The sequence below is a fragment of the Topomyia yanbarensis genome, chromosome 2, assembly GCF_030247195.1.
Source record: "Topomyia yanbarensis strain Yona2022 chromosome 2, ASM3024719v1, whole genome shotgun sequence".
Classification (NCBI taxonomy): Eukaryota; Metazoa; Arthropoda; class Insecta; order Diptera; family Culicidae; genus Topomyia; species Topomyia yanbarensis.
Window position 1 is genome coordinate 328,401,020 of NC_080671.1, and position 13,071 is coordinate 328,414,090.

The 13,071-nt window shown below is 34.6% G+C and overlaps 1 protein-coding gene across 6 annotated transcripts in view; it reads right to left on the reverse strand.

Moving 5' to 3' along the window:
- The window catches only part of LOC131683853 (calcium/calmodulin-dependent protein kinase kinase 1-like), a 461,007-nt gene that overhangs the window by 34,969 nt on the left and 412,967 nt on the right, over nt 1-13,071 (reverse strand). The gene's annotated exons all lie outside the window — the stretch shown is intronic.

Consider the following 13,071-nt stretch of genomic DNA (forward strand, 5'->3'; position numbering starts at 1 on the left):
TGGTCTTGCGACTTTTAATTTCGGTCACTAATAACAAACTGTAACTTGTTCGTCATACTATACTCATATCTGGTGCATTTACCTTACTTCATGTTATAGAATGAAGGAATTTCTTAATTTGGAAAATTCCAATGAAACTCAATATGTTGCAACCATATCTGTCTTACAATCATTTTATCTTGTATCTACATCTTGTACAGTACGTTTTAAATTCCGTAACAGGCATGTCAATTAATGAAAATTAATATCCATCTGGTTGACGATTTACTCTTACGTATTTCAATTGTAAATCTGCTGGACCGCTCAAGGACACTTATTTATATCAGCGGTAACTTTGTCAGCTATCTCACGCTTTCATAACTCTTAAATTCCATTTGTTAAAATTTATACATATTTTATTGTCGTGTGCATATTCTTCTAACGTGTTGTGTGTTGCTGTATTTATACAATGGAAGTTTTTCATGTTAAACTCTTTCATTGCAAAAGACGAGTTTCAAAAGCTGTGGATTGTCTTGGACGCCAAAGAGTTAACGGAACACAGCTCTCCCCATATGAAAAACTCATATCCCATCGTATCTGCAAAAATCTCGACTGCAGTTTGGATCGCCCCAGTAAACTCCTAAAGTGTTATCGCGCAAAAAATCGTATAATGCTAAATGTTATCTTATTTTATGCGATAAATTGTGGATTTAAGTTGCAGCGTGTGTAAGTTTTTATCCGTCCATTTTTATTGGTTCGTTTTATGTCGCCCGGGATTCTTTCGATATACGAGTGGGCTAGCTGAAATTCATATAGCTTGACTAATATATGGAAGGTAACGGTGAGTGCACTTGAGCGAAAAACAAGTTTTTCGGCAAATGAAACAGTTTGTAGCAATACGCGTGGCAACAATATTGCTGACACTAATATCAATCTTTAAGTTTTCCGGTACCTTAACTATGCATTAACTTGGCTCTGAATAATTCAGTCTTGCACAACTTATTGACTTATATACCGGAGTTAAACGGAGTATCTGATCTTCGGGGTTCGCTCGCATAATTTCGCCAAAAACAAAAACGTAATTGTATTTTTAACATGTTCATGCAACGACATTTAATATGTTTTCAGCCAATATGTATCCTATTGCTATTAGCGCTCGTTCCGTTTGGAACCGTTGATTAGAGCTGCAACGATTGCCGTATTGCTTCAAATGGTAGGCTAAAAATTGGGAAACATGATTCGATTTTCGATTCGCTCTAAAACAAGTAATTTACCATTTCTGGATAATTTTTTTATACTACTGTTCTTAAGCGAACCTTACACGTTCAATATTTTTGTCAATACTAGACAGTATTGACTAAAGTATTGTAGGTGCAATGAAATAAAGTTTTATTAACGATATACATTTCAAATGGGATTGACGTATTGAAGCAATATCGTCAATACTCGTATTGGCAAAAATATTGAACGTGCCGCTTTAGGATCAAGGCCAAGATATTGGTACCAATTAATTGGAATTCCATTGAAGGAAGGCAGAACAATTGGCGGATTTGTACGGCACCCTATCATACGGCCATCATACGTTCCTTCTTATACGGTTTATCGGCATATTCTAGAAAATTTCGAACAATCGCTTCCAGGTATATACATAGTTACATGAAAAAAAATCCACTGAAGTATTTCGCGCCAACTCGAACAAATATTGGCAGCACCCTCTCAGATTTTAATATAACTTTCTGTACATGAGAATTTTGTCACAAAAAGCCACTTTGCATACTTTGTTTTTCCAAAAATGATCTAGACTGTCTTTTGAAAAGGGCCAAACTTTTCTTACCAATTTTTTTCAAATGACTATAGTCTAAAAATGACAAATCCTACAAAAAACTGTTGTAGAAGTGATTTTAACAAAATTAGTCAAATTTTTGTATGCAAATATTGATAAAATTCTTCATCGACTCCTACACTGGAAAAATAGATTTTAAAAATTTAGTCGATTTACAAACAAACCCATTTTTGATTTGGATGAAATTTTATTCCAAGATAGGTAGTTATGTTCCCTACCTACCGTCAAAATTTAAAGTTGGGCACTTTCAAGGAAAAAAGTTATTTGAAAAAAAAAACTATTTCTTGTCCAAACTGAATTTTTTCTTCAGTGTATTTTTATCGAAAACTAAACCAATGAAAGTCATAATCATCTCAGAATCCATTTTCCCAACAGCTAGTTGCCTTATACATGCAAAAAGTATCAGTAACGAATTTGGTATTTATTCATAACAAACTTGAATGAAGACTGAAAGACTGGAAGACTGCAGTTCATTTGTTCATCTCAAAAATGATAAATTTTATGAAACAATTGACAAACTTTTCTAAAATTTATTTTATGTCTGATGGAGCAGCAGCACAATACAAAAATAAGAAAAAAAAACTTCGCAGGCTTATGTAGATTCCAGTCAAAGTACGAATTAACAGCAGAATGGCATTTTTTGCAACATCCCATGGAAAAGGACCCTGTGATGCTATTGGTGGCACTCTCAAGCGAATGGCAAAAAGAGCCAGTCCTGCTCGCGACTACGAAAATACCACAACAATTCCCCGAAAGTTATCTAACCGGACAATTGAACAAACTGATAAAAATATCAAAAAATAATTTTCTGCTGCATATTAATTGAACAGTACTACAAAATGTCAGAAGAGCTCTAAGAACTGTATAATAACGCCAAAACAATATCTGATACTCAGAAATTCCACAGTTTTGTGCATATTCCTGGTGGCAAAGTAGAGGCGAAAAGGTACTGTAATTCAGAAGATGAATCAAAAATATTTTCCATGCATAGAAATAATACAAAATAGCATGCATGAAGATAGTTTTAAACAAATGTTATAAATAAAAATAAATAAATAATTATGTAAAATTGAATACATAATGTTGAGGTGGTTATTTCTTTCCCTGATCCTTCCTTAGCATTTAACATGAAAATAAAGAAGTAATAATGGAATATTTGTTTAATGACATAAACTCTTTTCAATGGGATTCTTGATTAAGGGGTTACATACCTTTTTGGTATAAAAATGTCAAGAAAGTTTGAATTTACGTAAAGGCATAAAGCAATTATTTTTATTACATAAAAATATTTTGGTAGTATATTTTGCAGTGAAATAAACAAGCATAAGTTTATAAAAATATATTGATATTTGGTGGAGTTATGGCTTTTTCCCCGAAACCCTTTTTTATTTAAGAGGTTTGCGGTGATCACGATTGAAGAACATTAGATCATCTAAAATCCCAAAACTCAAAAAATTGCATTAATATATGAGTATTCCTAATACCTAACGATTAGTTAAATAAATAATGGTTTTTTCCTGCATTCGAGAACGTTTTTAGTAAAAAAAAACGCTGTTTTAAGCTCTAAAAATTGTATTAAAAAATTCTTCTCCATGAAACAGAAATTTATGCATAAAAAGCAATCGTTAAAGTACGAGAAAAATTAATTGCGATCAATTGAAAAAAGATTAAGAAAATCGATTGAGTTGATTTTCGGTAATAGTGATCACGAAAAACCATTTTAAGTAAAACGACCTTTTTTAGATAATCGAGTTTTAAATTTCGAATTACCACTGCTCTTGGTAGACGAAGCGCGCTTGGAAGCGCTGTATCTTTCGATCCATTTCTCGGATCTCTATAAAAGTTTGGGAAAAGCTTCTCGAGGAGTTGTACTTTCAGATAAAGCAATAAAAAGAATTAGATTTTATGAAAAATGAAAAGGTTTGTAACCCCTTAATAAAAATATACTTAGTTGCTCAATTAGACAATATCTTCTCACAAACTGAGTTTTATTGGATTCTGAGATGAATATGACTTTCATTGGTTTAGTTTTCGATAAAAATACAAAAATTCAAGAATTTTTTCAATATTTTTTTTTTCAAAAATTTGACTAATTTTGTGCAAATCACTCCTACAATTTTTTTTGTAGGATTTGTCCTTTCTAGACAATAACCATTTGAAAAAAATGGTTAAAAAACTTTGGCCCTTTTCAAAAGATAGTCTAGATCATTTTTGGAAAAGCAAAGTATGCCGAGTGGCTCTTTATGACAAAGTCTTCATGTGCAGAAAGTTTCATTAAACTCTGAGAGGGTGCTGCCAACTCTGAATACGATTTGGCGCGAAATTCGTCCACTATAGGTGGATTCCCTGAGAAAGCGGCCGATCAAAAAACATGACTATCGCCACTTTGCAGTTGTGTTCGCGGTTTATATATCCATATATTTCCTTGGGACCATTCATAAACCCCGTAGACCGAAATTTGAGTTTTTTTAACCCCCCTCTCCTCTAGTAGACTTTTACCAAACCGCCTCCCCAAAAGTTTACGTAGACTTTTCGTTTTTTTAAATTGTGGAAAATGTAAATTAGAAAAAGCACATTAAAAATTTCAAACAAAAATTAAACGTGAGGCGTTCAGATTTTTTAAAACTTTTGAAATATTAAGCACAAAAACAAACATCGATCAATAATGCTTTTCACGTTGGTTTTTTGTCTACGATTGCTCAAATCAAGGGGATTTAAAACCAAAATATTTTTCTACGAATTAGAAAACTCGTATTTCGAATTTCATAATTCAAAATTGATAAACTATAAGAATTTGAAATTATGCTGTCGATTTATGCTATTATATAGACTGAAATATTACACCAGACATGCACACAAATTTCACTTTGAGTGAAAAAAATTAGTTATTTATAATATGACTAGATAATCCAAATTACCTTATTCGATTGAAGGAATTAAACCATCCAAATCTGTCCAAAAATATCTATTTTTCTTTGTAGTTAATAGTCATATCAGAGTATTATCGCAAAGTATCAAAGCTTAACTCCGAATAGTAGAGTGTTAAGCCTATTTGCACCGTGTTTCTATTATCACACTACCCATTTGAATCCGTTGGTTAGTGCAGCGTCTGTCATCCTTGTTCAACGCATTGAGCCAGATGGTACAGCTACAATAGAGGCACTCGATTCGAGTTTTTGTTGTTCTTAAACACGATCACTTCACCGTTTTCAGAGCATTTGTGTTATTATCTTGCTTCTTAACAACGAATCAAAGCTGTCCATGCCAAATTGTACGTATTCCAATTGATTGTAGGCTGAGTAATTAATGAATTAGTGAGGCACGCTCCCTTATATGATGAAAACAGGCACTTTAGCCCAGAACCGGTTCGCACGGAGTGGCGCCGGGTCAACGCGTAGAATTTAACGGGCGTTCGAAGATTTCGAAACCAGTGTAAATGATTTCAAGAGAAATTTCAAACTAATTAACTCGAGTAAACACTTTGTTGTAGAAGTTTAACTACACTACCTACGCTTGAACCATCGAAATTAAAAAAAAATATTAAAAAATCAATCCACTTGTTGTTAAAAACTTTTTCTTGTTAACATGGTAGTTTCAATACTTAACTTTTACCATTTCTTTAACTTTTAGTGGTTCATGCATTTAATAGCCCATGCATGTCTGCTAACTAGTAGTATCTCAGATGATAATTCACGACTGCAGGATTTTCAGCCGAAATTTTCCGCGGAGAGGAATTTTGGGAGATCGTCTTTGGAACTGTTAATCTGTGTTATTCCTAGAATTTTTTTATGAGATCAAAAATATATCTGTTCCCCCTATAAGTCTATGTGGTTTATGAACGGCCCTCTTGGCAACTCGAACATTTTGACACAAGAGCAATTTTTCAAATAGTATTGAAGTTTCTACATGTATTACTTTCAAACTAATTTTGGTCGATTTTTCCAAAATCAAAAATTTTAGTTAAATTAAATTACAAAAGAAAAACACATTTTTTAAATTTGCTATCTTTTGCCAACAAAAGTCCTAAAACAAGGAAAACATTTTAAATGTCATCATGGAGAAACTATCAGTAAAACAGTTTTTCTAGCGGTATCTTTAAACATGTTTTGAAATATCATAGTACTTGACAGACAAAACTGTAATGTTATAATATAGTTAGATTTTAAATATCATTTCAGATCAAAATTAAATATATCCACCGAGATATAAGTTATGAATTGTTCTTCATAAGGGTCTAGAACTTTTTTATTTTGGAAAAATAAATATCTAAGTTTTTATTATTCATTACTCGTTTGTACGACGATCTAAGCTAACAGCTGACATTTAAAAAAAAGTTGAATAATTAGTATCAGAATTAGGCATCTGGTCCTTTGAATTCCATTAGCTTGTGTATGTATGTATGTATGTATTGTTTAATATTTGAATTGAGAGAGTAATCGAGAAGTCATTTTATTTACTCAATAAAAGGCGGAATTTTTAGTGAAAAAATAGTATTTAGTAAAAACCCTTATATGAAAAATTATCCCAAAAACACAAGGTAGGGGTTAGGTATTTTTAACTTAGAATGTGTATACAAAGTTTAAAACAAATCGGTTAAGCAGTTTTTGAATGACAGGTAACACCGCAAATCATGTTTTTTTCCAGAGACGTTCTACAAAAAGCTTCGTCACCGAGTCGTTTGTCATCATTTTACAGCGTGTTTTTAAAATGATACACTATAATGTACAAAAATTTTGATAAATTTGCTTCACGCAAAGTTCTAAACAATTCGCAAAAAAGTGTTTTTTTCACGCAGAAACCTTTAGCCCCCCCCCCCTTATTACACGCTCACCTATAGGATGAATGTATGTCAAAATGGTAAAATTATGCTTGTTTTAATATTTTTCTACGAGGATAAGTTATCAATTTTTAATATTGGCGGAAAAAGGTCATCCAAACATCCAAAAACATTTGTTACTTGCCGGACCTGAAAGGTCGCGGCTTATATAGCCCCTAGTCCCTGGTCAAGCCACGGGGACCGTTTGGGGTGGGCTCCGAAGGCCTCTTTTCTTGGCTAGCTCGACCTTGAGGCACGGAGGCTTCAGGGTCGGCTCAATGTCACTCTTTCCCAATCAGAAGAACAAACACGGTCTTTTTACTTTTTTCAATGATTTATTGTAACTTATAATTTTGTGTGTGAGTGTACGTGTATACAAGTTGGCGACTACGACGGGAGGCTGTTGCGATGATCTGCGGTTGGTGTGGCGATGATACACGTGGGTTGTTGGGGGGCTGAGTCTGACGTGGCCAGCGATGCAACTTTCTGGCGGGCACGTCTATAGGCGAGCACTGTGGTTTCTTCCGGCTGATCTTCGGCGACAGGTTGGAGATTCAAGGGCACTCTGGTACCACGTAGATGGTTGTAGCTACCTGCTGATGACTCGGAAGTCTCGATGGAACTTCGTGGCTGGTTCAGTGTGCTCGTAGGTACTTTTGACGTGCTTTTAGCGATGATGGACACCACGCTCGGACTATAAGCCACTCCAATGGCTTCAGGAGTTAATAAAATGGGTCCTGCAAGCGGATAATATTGACGAGGGAGGGAAATCTTATGGGATTGCTCCTGGAACTGTTTTAATTTTCGTTTCATACCTGATTCCATCTCGGTATTTATTCAATTCACTTTCTATCCCTTTACGCACTTTACGTTTAAATATTTCCAACTATCTTCTTGAACTATTAACTTTGATGTCTGCCTTTCACGAAGTCTTTAGCAAAAGTGATTCGCATTCTTTTTATCCTAACCCAATAGCTTCCCTCTCACTTGCAATTTTCCTCTCCCGTTTGGCTTTATTTCCTGCTTTCCCATAGTTTCCCAATCCCGAGCGTTTCCTGTTTTCTTAACGTGTGGGTAATTTGATGTTTTGTGTTCATGTGTCTAGACTTATGAAATTCTTAAGTACTTTTTCCTCGATGTATGGGTACGGGTTCGGGTCGGGTATCGGATAAAAATACCCGTTACCCGCCCATCTCTAGACCACTGCTCTTATGTGTTTTAAAGGGAGAGTCTAGCGATTGTATTTAAACTCGTAATTTTCAACGAAACTAGAAATAAAAACAAATCTTATTGAGATACAATATTTTGAATGTAACCTTAGTTACATAGAAACCTCTAGCAGAAATATATTTCGAAGAGAAATAAATTGAAGGAAACTGTTATGTATAACAGTTTTTTGAATTGAATATTTTATTCAGTGTAATTGGTTTCGTTAAGTTGAGCATAACCCTATACAACGCAATCGATAGTATAGGTTCGATTCGAATAAAGAAGCAAGATGCGATCATTCTTGTGAGTATAGTCCAGACAACCAGTTCATCTTTATAGTGTTCCACCGAAAACCCTACAGCATTTATTATCAGCCTCAAAACCTCCACTCGGGTCCGTTTTACCTAGCCGGCTCGACGGGAAGAAACGGCAGAATTCTTAGGTAAGTTTAGTGAAAATATAAAACTAAACAGTGGCGACGAGAAAAAAAGTAAAGTGCATGTTAAGTGCTCAGCTCTAATAGTCATTTGCACAACGTAATAGCGTATGTATAAAAAGAGCATCGTGATTTAGATTCTACCCGCGTGGTAGGCATTCCTTTTGTTTCCACTTTCTATTCAGCAAAATGCGTTCTATATAGGGTTACCAGCAGAATTTTATCTGGCTTCTGATGAGCTGTAAGTAAGGTGGTGCGAAAAGAAATATATAATTTACAAGTGCTAATCTATAAAAAAAACGTCATTTTGTCAGGAGGCGTCGATTTCATTCCGAATCTATTGTTTTATTATCTTATGTAACAAAAATTCTTTGTCAATGCAAATATATTAATAGTGTTCTCTTTATTTTTAATCGACAAAAGGTTAACTATCGACGCAGGAAAATCGAAGAGTCGCCGAGGGGTGAGCTGGAAATAAAATCACGTTAATCCTAATCGTCATTTTCTGGAAGAAAAGTAGACGCTGCAGCTAACTGGCTGGTGTGCAAAATAAACAGACAGGAATAATTGGGGTAAACCTCCAACATTTTTCTTTTATTGCTATTCATATTTAATTAGTACATTTTATTCGTGTTTTCATTATTAAATTTATTGTTTTTTATCTAAATTTAAATTTATTATTCAAAATTTTAAATATTGTGTCTGAAATGGCTCAAATGAGCATAACAATTGAGCCTTTCCGTAAAGGTTGTTCCTTTACGGAATGGGCCGAGCGTTTAGATTATTTTTTCGTAGTCAACAAGGTACCGGAAAATGACCAAAAGGCTCATTTTATTGCCTTATCTGGGCCAGCCGTGTATACAGAGTTGAAATTAATATATGCTAATGGCACATAAAATGCAGCCACTGTTAAAGATATTATAACTAAATTAAAAGCTCGTTTTGATAAAACCGAGTCTGATTTAATACAACGCTTAAAATTCAATAATAGAGCGCAGCAACCGAATGAATCACTGGAGGATTTCGTGTTGGCTTTGAAACTACAAGCAGAATTTTGTTCTTTTGGTAGTTTCAAAGAAGCTGCTATAATTGATAGTCATTTCTGGTGTTCGCGATATTGGGTTGCGAAAAAAATTAAACAATGAAAATATGTCATCGCTTGAAGCAACTGAACGTTTCTTGAGATACAAATGCTAAAAGTTTTACAGTAAATGTACCGATAGAACAGGGCAGAATTGCTTCCCACAGTACAGTAAACAGCTATGGCTTACATTTAAATAAATTAAGAAATGTATACGAGTCGGCAAAGAAGTATAACAATCCTTACAATGAACAACGCTATGATACTCCCAAAGGAAACGTGAGGAGTCGATTATGGTATGTTCATAATAATAAATCGCCATACAGCAACGAAACCCGTTTTAAACCAGCTGGGTGGTACGAAAAAGAGGAGAAAAAACGACCAGATTATTCACAGATGATCTGTAATTTTTGTGGTATCAAAGGGCACATCAGGAGGAAATGTTTCAAACTGAAGAATGCTCAGCGAGGTGCAGTAAGCTTCGTGGATGAATGGGAGTAAGCAGGGTCCAGTTCAAAAGGAGGTTTAAGCGAGATTTTCAGCAGAATGCGAGCAGATGAGTCGGAGAGCGACGAAAGAGATCACGATACAGGTGGCATTGAATACATGCAACTTTCTTCAATAATTAACATTAATAACCCTTGTATAGTAAACGTTGAAATTGAACAAAAATTGGTACAGATGGAAATAGACTGCGGATCTTCTGTTTCCGTAATGAGTAAAAGCCAATATCATTCAACCTTCAATAATCCTCTTTCAAAAAGCTTAAAAAAATTGGTTGTTGTTAATGGGGATAAACTTAAAATTGAGGGGGAAGCAAACATTTTTGTAAAATTCAAGGGTAGGCAAGCAAAACTTAAGCTGTTGGTTTTGAATTTCGATAACAATTTTATTTCCTTGTTCGGAAGAACATGGTTAGATGTGTTTTTCTCTGATTGGAGACAATACTTTTCGAATAATGAAATAATTAACAACATTACAAATGCAAATGGCGGCGAGATTGCTGCAATTTTAAAACAAAAGTTTAGTGACGTATTTATTAAAGATTTTTCTAAGCCAATCAAGGGATTTGAAGCAGATCTTGTATTGAAAGATGAAAATCCTATTTTTAAAAAAGCTTATGACGTACCGTACAGATTACGGGATAGAGTGTCTGAATATTTGGACAAATTGGAAAAAGAAAAGGTTATTACACCCGTGAAAACAAGCGAATGGACATCTCCAGTGGTAATAGTAATAAAAAAAATAATGATATACGCCTAGTGATTGATTGCAAAGTATCTATAAACAAGTTGATTATCCCTAATACGTATCCTTTGCCTACTGCTCAGGATTTGTTTGCTGGATTAGCGGGATGTAAAGTATTTTGCGCTCTAGACCTAAAAGGTGCATATACACAACTTTCACTATCAAACAGAAAATTTATGGTTATTAATACCTTAAAGGGATTATATACCTATAACAGATTACCACAGGGAGCCTCGTCTAGTGCTTCAATATTCCAACAAGTATTGGACCAGGTTCTTAATGGAATTGAAAATGTTTGTTGTTATTTAGACGATGTTTCAATTGCAGGTAAAAACCTTGATGAATGCAAAAAAACTTGAACTGGTGTTAGATCGGTTATCCTCTGTGAATATAAAAGTAAACTGGGAGAATTGCAAAATGTTTGTAACAAAATTGCCATATTTGGGTCATATTATTAGCGACAAAGGGTTAATGCCTTGCCCAGATAAAATATTGACAATACAGAAAGCAAATGTACCGCGAAATGTAACGGAGCTTAAATCCTTTTTGGGTTTAATTAATTATTATAATAAATTTTTACCCAGATTGTCTTCTAAGTTATACCACTTATACAATTTGTTAAAAACCAATGCAAAATATGTTTGGGATGAAAACTGTGACAGAGCATTTCAAGAAAGCAAAAATTTGCTGATAAACGCGAGAATGTTAGAATTTTTTGAACCTTTAAAGCCCATTGTAATAGTAACGGACGACTCGGGCTATGGCCTGGGGGGAATTATGGCTGACGAAATTGGTGGAGTAGAAAAACCTATATGTTTTACTTCTTTTTCTTTGAATTCAGCACAGAAAAACTATCCTATTCTCCATTTAGAAGCTCTTGCTTTAGTATGCACAATAGAGAAATTTCATAAGTTCCTGTATGGGAAAAAGTTTACGGTATTTACGGACCATAAACCCTTAGTTTTTGGAAAAAACGGGTAAAAACTCAATTTATGTCACAAGGTTGCAAAGATTTATTTTGGAATTGTCAATTTATGATTTTGAGATTAAATATAGACCTTCTTCCAAGATGGGATATGCAGATTTCTGCTCGCGATTCCCACTGGACGAAGTAGTCCCTAAAGAATTGGGCGAAGAATAGATAAGAAGCATAAATTTCGGTAAAGAAATACCTATAGATACAGTAGCTATTGCTAATATAACTAAAAACGATGAATTCATACAGGAAATAATAAACTATATGCGTAATGGTTGGCCAAAAAATCTTGACAAACGCCTTGTTAACGTTTTTTCTAATCAGCATGATTTAGAAATAGTTGACGGGTGCTTATTGTACCAAGACAGGATAGTGATACCGCAGCAATTGCAAGACAGAACTTTGATACTCCTACATGCCAACCATGCAGGCATTGTAAAAATGAAGCAGTTAGCTAGGAGACTGGTGTATTGGTTCGGGATAAATTCCGAAATAGAAAAATACGTGGAGGGTTGTGATGTTTGCAACAGCATGGCTATAGTGCATAAACCTAAGATCGAATCTAAATGGATACCGACTATAAAGCCTTTTAGCAGAATACATATAGATTTTTTCCATTTTTCGTCCCATACCTTTTTATTAATTGTGGATAGTTTCTCGAAGTGGGTGGAAGTAGCATGGATGAAAAGGGGCACGGATTGTGCCAAGGTAATAAATAAGTTGATTGCATTTTTTGCTCGCTTTGGGTTACCAGATGTGCTGGTATCAGACGGTGGCCCGCCTTTCAATTCGTACAGTTTTGTCGAATTCTTGGAAAAGCAAGGAATAAAAGTTTTGAAAAGTCCACCATACAATACCCCTATTAATGGACAGGCAGAAAGACTAGTGAGAACAGTAAAAGAAGTTTTAAAAAAGTTCTCATTGGAACCGAAATTCAATGAAATTTGGAACTGGGAAACCTAATAAATATTTTTTTAATTAATTATAGGAACAACTGCATGACGAATGATGGAAAATTTCCATCGGAGAAGATTTTCTCATACTTACCAAAGACTTTATTGGACATTTTACATCAAAAAAAGAGTTACAAATATAACTTACTAACAAGCGAAATCCCGAATGATGCTAAGGCTAACAGTCCTATGTTGAATGCTACTAAAAATGATCCTTTGGACAATCTGATAACGGGAGATATGCTTTGGTATAAAAACCACAACCCCCAAAATCAGTTTCGTTAGTTGAAGGCTACCTATATTAAAAAATACTCTCATAATACTTTTCAGGTTGCAGTTGGAAACACAACTTTCATGGCACATCGAGCACAACTAAGGACGGCCAAGACGGATAGGTTCGTGCGGCCAAATGTTACGGTGTCGGTTGGTTACCCTACTAGGAACACTGGCGAGGATAGCGAAGATGAACCATTTTTGGGATTCCCGGATATCAGTACAACGAAAAACAGAAAACGAAAAGGAGAAGCAAC